Here is a 12,266-nt window from a genome sequence, read left to right on the forward strand (position 1 = left end):
TGGGCATCAGAGTCGTGGGAAACAAGCACTGCTCCCTAGGATGCTCCAGGGATGCTCTGGAAACAAGATGTCTATGTAGGGACGCAGGTCCTGTTGCTAGAGTGTTTCTCCTTTTTTCACTAGGGTTATGGGAGGCCTCTAATCAGGACTTTTTGCACTCCTGATTTTTGGAAGATGCCTAGAAAGCTGAGGTGGGTACAGAGGGATCACTTACTGGTGAGATTCATAATACCAGGTATGAGTGAATCAAGGTTGTTTACTGACTCTCTTATTTAATTTCCATTTTAATAATTTGGTCACTGGATTTCAGCAAGCAGCACATTTGCTGGTGTTAGTTTTGTCTAAAAACTGCCCATCTCATTATATGCTGGTGGCATGGTCTTGTTATCTACCATGCAAATAGGATTATCATGGTTACTTAGAGACTGTGGAACCACTTTTTAAAAAGAGCAGTTGAAGGTTACGCACAATAAGACTATAGTTGTGATCCTTGGAACCCAGCCTCCTTGTCATAAGTGGTCTCTTGAGGGTCAGAACACTGAGTAAGCGCAAACAACATTATTTGGGAGCCTGATTTTCAGACAAAAACATTCATGGAATTGCCATCTTTTTACAACTAGGTGAACGCCTCTAGAACAGCTCATGTCATTTAGAGGACAAAATCACTCAAGGACTTTCAGATGAAGTTCTCTCACAGATGACAGGAGGATCTGAAGAATGAGAAGAATGAAGAATAACAAGATACAACAGCTGGAATTTCTACAGAATAAGTTTTTAAAGTTCTTCGTTAGATCTATCCCAGAAATCCTTGCAGGTTATGTTAGGGCTAAAGTAGGCTTTGTTCCTATTTTAAAAAAAAACAAACTTTTTTTTTACTGAAATTATTATACTGCAGTATTTCAAGCTTGACTGTTGAGATGAGAGCTCCCTTATCAGTTTTGGAACAGATGAAAACTGGTCAGCAAAATAGTTGTTTTTCTTGTTGAAAAAGTAAGATGAGTGAATACCTGCTTAGCTTTAACAATGTATAACAGGAGATGCATCATGAGAACATCATGTTTCCTCAAATCTTCCTGAGAAGGGAGGAGTGAAGAGTTAGGGCACAGTCAGACAGGAATTTATCTGATATACAGCTGACCCTAGCAATCCAGATGCTTGGATATTTTAATCTATGCTCATGTTTTAGCAGTACATATGGCAGATTGAGGCTAGCCTATTGCAAGAATGGGATGGACTGTGCACTCTCTAAAACAGTTTCCAGATGACTATGCAGAGCTATCTCAGGATAATATATATCTGATTCTACCCACTACCCCCAGCAAACATCTCACTCTTCTTGCTTAGTGCTAAAGCTTTGGATGAAAAGTAAAGGAAGCTGGAGTGTAGCCTGAGCTTTATTTGTGTCAACAACCCAGTTCCAAAAACATTACCTCTGATGTGAGTAAGGATCATTGATTTAATTGAGACATGCTTAAGCACACTTAGCAAGGCAGCTTAGCTGAGATGGTTCTACCCTTCAAGGCAGCCTTTTAGGTTCTACCCTAAAAATAATTTCCCGGGAATGGTCTGAAGTCACATGAGGCTGCCACCTTGCTAAAGCTAAGCAGTCCTGGGTCTGGTCAGTGCTTGGAGGGGAGACACCTGGGAACGGCATGTAGCTACCTTGAGTTCCACAATGGAAGAAAGGTGGGATATAAATGTATTAAATAAATAAATGAATGAATGAATAAGATAAAAATAGTTCAGTTGTGGCTTGAGGGGTTTAGACCTAGGTGCCCTGCCCATCCCATAATCCCTTCGTCCCACTACTTCACTCTCTTTCCCAGGTTGCAAGTACCTATCACTATATGTAAAAGACAAAGAAAGTCTCCAATACCAATCTTACAAGCAAGTCTACAGAAGTTACCGAAGGGCAGGGGAAAGAGCAAGACAGACAGACAGAATTGCATGCACACACAACAGCTTCCCTGCCTGATAGTAATTCTTATTCGCCCCAGGCCATTAAGTACGGCTATTTGCACGCCTGTGTTGCTATTTCCCAGAGCTCTGCAGTTCACTGCATTCTGCAGACTGAACAGAGGAAGGAGGGTGATTTAATACAGGGCACTTCCCCTGTGTTAAAATCTGTGCCAAATCCCCAGGTAAAAATACCAGTGGAAACACTACGTTGGCATCAGTCATAATTGGGATGCGCTCTCGCCAATCTGCTTGTATAATTCAAATGAAAATTTAAGCAACAGAAAGCAATTTTCACCATTAGACAACTATCAAAACAACCAGTCTCCAAGGTCTACAGCTATTCTTCTAAGCAGCTGCGTTTACGGTACCCTAGTGCCAAAACAATCAAAACCTTTGCACGACTTCTGCACCTCTGATACTGTAATTTTCCCTACAGAATATTTTACTTACACCTCTACGTTCTTTATTGTTGCCAAGTAATTTACAACAGCATTTGCTGTTTTTTACTGCCCAAACAGATGCCTATTATATTGTGTGTGTGTGTGTGGGGGGGGGGTTCTAACATATTTTCTAATGTGTATACTTGGTAAACAGTAATCTCTCTCTCTCTCTCTCTCATTCTCTCTGTCTCCTCTAAAAAGCCAGAGCGCTTGTGGAAGGGAGGGGGGTGGCTGTAATACATTTTGTTTCATTAAGGTAGCACTGTGCAAACTACTATATCAATAAGAACATAAAACACAAGACATGCCTTGCCGAGTCAGACAAACCAAAAGTTTTAGCACTTGAGCAGCAGCCAAGCAGCCAGAGACATCAAGAGGCTCACAACTGGGAGATGATGGAGCCAGCCACCACCACCTGCTACACATTTCCACCAACTCTGAGTCAGAAGTATACTGCCGTCCATCTCATTTTAGTTCTCTGCGGGTTAATAGCAATTGATAGACACATCTTCTCTATATATAAAAGTCAAACATTGTGTGTTGGTTTGTGTGTTTGTGGCTGGCTGCAGGGCCGTCTGTAAGACAGGGCATAAGGGGGAGCTGCCCTGGGCCTAATGGCACTGCAGGGGCCACTGAGCCTGCCGTTTGGGCCCTAGAGTTCCTGCCGCTTGTAGTTCATATTCTCACTTGCCGGAGTGTATGACAGGAGTCACTGGGTTACATTATTACTTTGTTTATACTTTCCCTTACTAACAAGTATACCCTCTCAATCACGGTACAGGCCAGGTTTCTGATTTCAGCTACCAGTCATCCTATTGGCCATCTTTCATTCTATTGGTCTCTCTCCCATTCACTCTGGCTTCCTCCACCTTGGATTGGCTGGCCGCCATTTGTTCCCTCCCCTTTACTCATGGTTTATTTTCTGACTGTGGAGAGCATTTAGTTTCTCTCCCCTGTTCCTGCAATATCCAGCAAGGAAGCCTCTGTTGATCATTTTAATAGTGGTATGAGATTCAGCGTGGATTATATTGTAGTAGTGCTTACAGATTCAGTCTCTTGCATTTTTAGTAGTGTTTTTATTCAATCTGTTCATTATAATTATGCTTTTTTAATCAAGTCTGGTGGATTCAACTTTTCACCTTTCTTATGGGGCCTTTCCGAGAAGTGTTAACCTACCTTAATGTGTTTCTAATAAATAGTGCCTGTGACAAAATTACATCCCGGGCAACGCCGGGTATATCAGCTAGTATTTTATAAATTTGATTAACCGCTTTAAAAGTCATATAAACTAGTGGTGATGCAGTAAAGGACACTGGATCTTTTTCCCCCCTGCAACCATCATGGATGCATAGCAGTTTGGGAATTTAAGTCCTGCGATACTGGTTCATCATTACCTCTATAGATGCAACGTTTAGGGCCTTGCCTAAGGCAATTGGGTAGAGCTGAACAAGGGAGAGCTGAGTTGAGAAACCCAGGACTGTTTAAATATATTGATTCAGCTTCACAAGTATCTCCTCTTGCTCTTCCACACTGGAGGCCTTCAAGACGAGGGTGGACAGCCATTTGTCAGGGATGCTCTGACTTGGATTCCTGCATTGAGCAGGGGGTTGGACTCGATGGCCTTGTAGGCCCCTTCCAACCCTACTATTCTATTATTCTATTCCTCCTCGGAACTATGGATCAACAAGATCTAAAACAGATGATGTAAATTCAAACAGGTGGCTAAGGGCTCAATCCTATGGCTGCTAGAGAGCAGCTAGACAACCATAGGATTTTTCGGTTTCTGGGAACCAAGCTCAGAGGCAGTGCTCCAAGCTCAGTTCTCAGAAACCCGACTCCCTGCCCCCACCTCCTCGTAAGAGGTACAGTTTATCCCCGGCTCCGCGCTCAGAAGAGCAGCAGGGAGAGGCCGAAAAGGGGGCGTTCCCAGGACAGGGAGGGGATGGGACCACGGAAGCTCTAGTACGATGCTAGTACGATGTGTGTAGGTCCAGCCTACACACACACACCTGTGCTCTGAGGCGCCCCAGCTAGACAGCTGAAATCAGCTGTCTAGCCGTAAATTCAGGGCAGCTGGAGCACAGAGGAGACAATCCCCTCCGTACTCTGCCCGCCCTGCATTGATAGCTGAGTTCGGAGGCGACCGACTATCCCCATAGGATTGTGCCCTAAAGGCGCAATCCTATGCATATTCAGACAGATGTTATGATGTGGCTCTCTTCTGAGTGAACAGTACTGACTCCATGTTGAGACACAGCCAAAAAGCCAGGCGTCCTCATCCCCAGCCTCAGCAAAGGTGGGAGAAAGGCACAGAAATAGGGTTGAGAGCAACATGCAAGCAATTCAGTTTCTAATAGGCTGCTTAAAAAGCATTCCCCAAAGGCAAAGGCAGGGGTCAAAATTCAGCAAGACGTGAATGTGCTGAACAACAAAAGTGAGTTACCTATCTGGTAAGTTACCTAGTCAACCACCTGCAGTATGTTCCCATTGTTGAACTCCAGCCTTGATACCTGTCTAATACAGTCATTAAGATTCAAGGTCATCTTTTGTTAAGTGAATAAGAGACAGGACTTTTGTTTTTGGCAAGTACAGCCACCATCCTCAAGCACCCTCTTTTGTTATACAAGATGAGAGGCCAACTCAGTCTTTCTCCCATAGCAAGCAGCACCATTTCCAGTGCCTGTGAGCAGTGTCTAGCTCATCAGAGTTGTGATGTCACTGCCCCTCTCTGAACTGTATAAGAGGCCTCAAGTTGGGGCAGTCCCAAGTCCCCCTCTTCCCAGAGGTGGGGGGCGATGCTGCTGAAATCACTAGCTGCCTCGTCCCTCCAGGGGTTTGGTGCCATGCTGCCGCTGAAATCACTCAGAGTCTGTCCTCCCAGAGGAAAGGCTCCATGCTGAAATCACTAAGCTCCTTGCTTGCCAGAGCAAGGTGCCAACAGTGGGTGCTTTGCCTCCCCTTGTCTAGGATCTCCGCTTTCCTTCCACTTCACCTGAGACCAGGAATTGCAACACGCACTAGTTCCTGTCTGCAGGAAAGGGCTTGAGCCCAAGGAAAGGTATATTGCTTTTAGAAGTTCTTTGTAGAAATTGTAGCCTCCACCCCCTCTTTCCCTTCTGTGTGCGTGTATGTGTGTGTGTGTGCGTGTGCGTGTGCTTCAAGCCTCCGGAAGTCAGGGATTTCCAACTTAAATGTATCTGGAGAGCACATCATCAAAACATTAAGGATTAAACATACTTATCAAAAGTACAAAACACATATTTGCCTCATTGTTATGTTCCTGGTTTCTGCTTCACAAGTTAATAAGTTATGTTGACCATTCCCCAGTCTTGATGTATATTGGTCTAGTTGAGACCCCAATTAATACAATTTGGCATTTGAATAATGCACTATTATATGACAAAGATTAGTAAAGAAACTGAATTGCAATCCTTTCTTCAAATTAATAAAACTGAAGAAGTATCAAACAATTTGGGATACCTGTAAAGTTTACTCAAGATTGCTTATAAATATTTTCACTCTGCTTAATAAAAAAAAGGCAACAAAGAGGAAAAAAAGATGAGGCTGAAATTAGATATCTGGAAATGAAACATAAAGTACGGTATAAAGAACTTTTAAATAAGCTTTTCGATTGATGGACATCAGACTGATCATTGCTAGGAATTTAAATGTCAGGGTGGAAACTGAGCCCATAGAGCCTCAGAGCAAGTCGGATTCTGAGGAGGAACAGCTATGCGTGGGAGAGGGGCCAGCTCATCCCTCACAGGCTCAGCACCTGGCAGAGATTCCTCCTGCCAGCATTCCAGAGATAGAGAGCGACCCAGGTAGTGAGGGAATGCGGGAGGGGGGCTTCTTAGACGCTCGACGCAGACGCAAAGAGCGACGAGCGATGGAGGGCGCGGAAAGGAGGCGTAGCACCCATTTGGCATGCAAGCAACAGCCGCCTCCCATGGACCCAAGGAAAAGAGGGAGGATCTCTCCCTAGCCCATAAGTTCTGGGTCTTCAAGTGACTCTCTTTCAAACGGGGATCAACTGAGTACTTGAAACTTAGGCTACCCTGCTGTTCCTTGCTTTAGTCGCTGGTGATTAGCATCTGAAAGAGTCATTAAGTTGTAAAAGGATTAAAGCTTTGAAAAGAAATCCTTTCAAAGCTTTGAAAAGAAATCCTTTCAAAGCTTTGAAAAGAAATCCTTTCAAAGCTTTGAAAAGAAATCCTTTCGTCTGTGTCTTGAGTTGGCTATTGGAATCTACTGGGAGAAGCCGCATCTATTGGGAGAAGCCGCCAGAGCGCTCCTGACATCAAATACCTTGGCATTCATTTTACAGAAAATCTTTCTTGTAAAGCCCATGTAGAAGCAACTAAAGTAACATCCTTAAGAACTATATGAGGCATTCTTAAATTTTATCATACTGGGGGGGGCGGGTTGATCCAGCTCTGAAAATTTTTCAGAGTAAGGTAATTGCCCAAATTTTATACGGGGCTGCAGTTTGAGGTTGGGATGATGCTTTAACACTTAAATTGGAGGCCCTTCAAAATAGATTTCTTAGAAATGTCTTAATTTTGCCCCTGGCTAAATTATGTTATAAACAGCTGCTGCCTTGTAAATTCTGGACCTCAAGATACTATAATTTGCTTCAATCCTATTTTACCACAGTTGATGTATTTTCTACTCTGAGCTCAAAAGAGAGTCTTGGTGAATGTATTTTTGGTCACAGTGTTTTTCTGGACAAACAGGCTATTAATAATTTGAAATTTTCAATAGCTCTACAAATGTGATCACCAAAGAGCCACCTATATGTCAAAGCTTACATTTCCAAAACTTAGGCAAGCTTTTACGGCTCCTCATTTTCAAACTTTGCCAAAAGCTATGATTGATGGCAGATATTTCCAGATTCCTCTTGGCCAGTGTTTATGTGTGATGCTCCAGAGATTGTAGATGTGCCACATTATTTGCTCTCCTGCCCTTTATAATCTGAACTAGGGATGTCAGAGAATTCTGCGACGGATCTCGATGAGGCTGAATGTCAATGCATTCGGCCCCCCGAAATCCATCGCGGAAAGGCCTGCCACCCTCCCCGCCCCCCGCGGACACCCCCCCCGGGACGAGACTTACCTGGGGCGGATGTTTCAGATGGCGGCGGCAGCAGCTGGTCTTCCGACTGGCTGCCACCGCCATTTGCAGTCTGTGTTTTTTTCTATTTTTCCCCCCATAGACGTGATAGGCTACATAAAGACTTACGTAGCCTATCACGTCTGGGTTAAAAAAAGAAAAATGCATACGCAAATGGCAGCGGCATTTCCGTTCCTTGTTTTTCACTGTCTTAGTCTACGTAAATATTTACGTGGACTAAGACGAAGACAAGAAAGGGGAACGCAAATAGCGTCCTGGGCGCTATTTGCGTTCCCCTTTCTTGTCTTAGTCTATATAAATATTTATGTAGACTAAGACGGCGAAAAATAAGGAATAAAGATACGCGGTTGTTGTTGTTTTGTTACCTAGAGCCCTCCGTGGCCGGAAATCCTGGCCGGCTGCTCTGCAGAGCCGCGCGGAGCACAGCCGGCCATCGAGGATTCCGGGGGGAAGGACAGAACGCCTCCCCCCGATGAACAGAATACGCGAAAAGGTAAGTGACTTTCGTACATCCCTAATCTGAAGTAAAAAAAAGGTAAAGGTGTCCCCAACCAGTCGTGTCTTGACTCTAGGGTGTGGTGCTCATCTCCATTTCTAAGCCGAAGAGCCAGCGCTGTCCGAAGACGTTTCCGTGGTCATGTGGCCGGCATGACTGAACACCGAGGTGCACAAAACGCTGTTGCCTTTCCCGCCGAAGCGGTACCTATTTATCTACTTGCAATTTCTTGCTTTCGAACTGCTAGGTTGTAGGGGTGCACGAAAGTCACTTACCTGGTCTCGCAGCTTGCTTTGCGGTGGGGGGGAGCGGCTTCGCTGCTCCCCCCAAAGTTCAGGCAGGGGGGGAGGCTTCCTGCCTCGCCCGGCCGAAATTCAGGCCGGGGAGGAGGCGCCTCGCCTCGCCCGGCCGCGAAATAAAAAGTTTTTAAAAAAAGCCCCCGTGATAGGCTACATGACGATTTACGTAGCCTATCACGGCTAGATCTGCAAAGTCAGCCGTGATAAGCTACGTTAATCGTCACGTAGCCTATCACGGGTGACTTTAAAAAAAAAAAGTGCGTACGCAAATGGTGGCTCCCATAGGGAGCCACCATTCGCGTTCCTTATTTGGTCGCTGTAGTCTACGTAAAGATTACGTAGACTACAGCGATCAAATAAGGAATGCGAATGGCGGCTCCCTATGGGGGCCGCCATTTGCGTACGCGCTTTTTTTTTTTTTAAAGTCACCCATGATAGGCTACGTGATGATTTACGTAGCCTATCACGGCTGACTTTGCAAATCTAGCCGTGATAGGCTACATTAATCGTCACGCAGCCTATCACGGGGGCATTTTTTTTTTTTTTTACTTTTCTTGGAATGGCGGCGGCAGCCAGTCGAAAGACCGGCTGCCACTCCCGCCCCTGACGAAGACCTGCCGAACCGCTGCCAGGACCCGCCGCCGGGAGGGACATTCGGGAAAGGTAAGTCCCATCCCGGGGGAGGGCGAGGGGGGCGGAGAATTTCTCCGGAAACTACTTCGGGGTGCTGAATACGTTGGCACTCGGCCCCCTGAAGTTTCGGGGAGAAATTCTCCCCCATCCCTACTAGGTTGGCAGAAGCTGGGACTGAAGACGGGAGCTCACTCCGTCACACAGCACTCAGGTCTCGAACTGCTGTCCTGCTGACCTTCCGGTCTGCAATTCAGCATCTTAACCACTAAGCCACCGCGGCCCCTCCCTAATCTGAACCAAGGTCTAAATTTCTAGGTTTTATTTTGTTTTATCTGTGTTGTTACACTATTCCAGAGTAGGGTTTTGTTTTGTTTTTAATCTTTTGTCTGATAGAGATTCCACTGTAACCCACAAGGTCTCTCTCTCTGCTTTGGCAGCACCAAGAATTCATGCAAAATTTATCTTTGATAATGCAGTCAGCTGTTCTGGGGATGCCTTGATTTAATGGTCTTTTTAGTTCTCTTAATTCTCAGATTATAAGCATCCATTTAAATATGGAAGCAGTTTAATCTAAATGAATTTAAATTAATGTTTTAAAAATGTATTGTGAATCTATTTTACTTTAACCATTTTAGATTTGACTTCATACTGTATCTGCCCTAGTTTTTTCTAGCTGCTTTGTATATGTGAATGGCCTATGGCCCACTAGTAAATGATATTGAAATAAACTTTCACATGCAAAGCAAAAGTCAGATGCATTAGATAGTTATAAAACATATCAATATTTTATAACTAATAAATAGTTATAAAACAAATATTTCTATCTAAACATAAATATTGTGAACTAGGAGAAAAACAGGGAAATTACTGGCCAATAGTCTTGCAGAAAAGGGGCAAAAAACAGATATTAGTAATTTATAAATACAATGGTGATTTTGGTAACATGTCCTAGGATATCACCCAAGAATTAATTAATTCTGTACTACATTATAAACCTTACCAGCAATGTTAGAAAAGTGTTAAACATGATAGAATATGTGAAATCATAAAATTCCCTCAGTGTTTCTTTTTCTTGATGCTGAAAAGCATTTGACAGGCTATAGTGGAAATGTTTAATCCTAGGTCTACTTTCATTCAATTTTGGTAATAATTTTACTGATTGGATAAGAAAAATTAATTGCTCTGCATCAGCTGATCTTCTAAATGGTTATACTTCAAAAATATTTCATATCAGAAGAGGTACAAGACAAGGATGTCCCTTTTCAGCAGTATTATTTGCAATATCAATAGAGGTATTTACATTACCTATTAAACATAATTCTGAAATTCAGAGCATAACTATGACCCTGTTCAGATGCATGTTAGCGCAGCGTGGTTAGGCTAACCACAATGCAGGGCGGTTAGCGCTAACCACCGCAAGAACCCATGCCAGATGTATACCTAACTATGGCCCACAGCATGGGCCTAACCACTCTCCCCCTTGCAGGCTTCTAACCGCTCCTTTATGCATCCCAGAAGCCTCTGCACTTCACACAGCCATTACAGGAGCAGTGCTGCTGATGGCCGTTGGCAGCCATTTTCTTCTTTCTTTCTGCTCCCTTTACAGAAATAAGCAATAAATAAATAAAAATGCTGGAAAATTGTGCAAAAATCCTATTGCTAAAATGCACATTTGCGCATATCTGTATTCGTGCAAAATCGCCATATATCACTAAAACATGCATTATCACCTTATATCACTAAATTGCAGATTTGCACATATGTGCATGCTCGCAAAACTGCTATATTGCAATATAGCTAATTTACACACATGCACATATGTGCAAATACACGTTTTAGCAATATGCGCTGATAATACATGTTTTAGCAATATATGGCGATTTTGCGCAAATGTGTACTTTTTTTGGCTTTTTAATTTTTTTTGCTTATTTCTGTAAGGGGAGCAGAAAGAAGAAAGAAAATGGCCACTAACGGCCATCAGCAGCACTGCACCTGTAATGGGTGTATTCAGCCGTTCTTGCCACAGAGCTCTATGGAAGCATTAACCATGCCGCCTGTTCAGACATCACATTAAGCCATGGTTAGTGCTGCTGGCCATCTTGCAGCAAGTGGTTAGTGAGCATGGTTTATGCATGGTTAATAATCCACCATAGTTGATTCTTTTCTTTTTTTAATATGTTTTTATTTATTTTATCTTTATAAACACTACCAACATTACCAACAACCTACTCAGTACTTCAATTCTCATCCATACAATGTTTTAGTTAGGACACCATAATAACAGAAAGAGAAGAAAGAAAGGAAAAAAGAAAAATAAACTCCAACATCTCCCAACCCCCAATGGTATTCTATTTTTAAAAAACTATATCTATTATACAAACTTACAATTTAGTAAAACAATATTTTATATCAACGCAACAGTTCTACACTTCATTCTCCAAAACCTGAATATTAGTAATAATAATAATAATAGTAATCAAAAAGAGAGAGTATAGTATTGTATAATAATAAAACTTAAAATAAATCTTCAACAGTCAATATTTTATACTACATATTTTGTTTATTTTAAAATATAAAATAGAAGATACATAAAGAGAAAGAGAGAAAAAAAGAATAAAAAAAGAATACATAAAGATAAACAAATATATATAAAGTCATTTCTTCTGAGTTAGCCTAGATCATGTAAACTACACACAAGCAGTTAACAGTACTTGTTTAGAAATTCCATTTCATGGAATTGTGACAGTTCTCACGCATTTTAACATTTAACCAAGCCTCTGCCATTTCATGATTCGTAAACTTCTTCATCTGGTCTTCAGACACAATACAGAGTGTAGCAGGATATTTTAAGTAATATTGTAAGTTCATTTGTTTTGCCAGATTCTTTGCTTTGATAAATTGCCTTCTTTTATTCACCACTTCTTTGATGTAATCTGGGAACAGCATAATTTTTTCCTGTTTCCAGGAAAGGCTTCCAGCTTGTTTTGCCAAATTCAGGATATAACACTTTGTGGAGACTTTTGCAAATTGAACTACAATTGTATAATCATTCCCTTTAGGATTTGGCACACGAAATGCCTGCTCAATATCCAGAGACTAATCAGAGGATATAGAAAGTATCTCATGCAAATTTTATCCACAAAAGTAGACAATTTCACATCATTAGACAAGCATTTAATCCCCACTGTAAGTACGTTGGCTCTCTTCGTATAGGCCTCCAATTGAGAGATTCTGTCAGATATATTTTTACAAATAACTTGTGTCGTAGTTTCATTTCTTGCCACTCGGTCTTCAAGCTCATTAATT

At 42.4% G+C, this 12,266-nt stretch overlaps 1 protein-coding gene across 1 annotated transcript in view; it reads right to left on the reverse strand.

Moving 5' to 3' along the window:
* KCNT2 (potassium sodium-activated channel subfamily T member 2) overlaps positions 1–12,266 on the reverse strand; it is a 337,774-nt gene that overhangs the window by 305,857 nt on the left and 19,651 nt on the right. The gene's annotated exons all lie outside the window — the stretch shown is intronic.

The sequence above is a fragment of the Heloderma suspectum genome, chromosome 4 (assembly GCF_057233095.1).
Source record: "Heloderma suspectum isolate Gila_16-S chromosome 4, 16-S_ref, whole genome shotgun sequence".
Taxonomy (NCBI): domain Eukaryota; kingdom Metazoa; phylum Chordata; class Lepidosauria; order Squamata; family Helodermatidae; genus Heloderma; species Heloderma suspectum.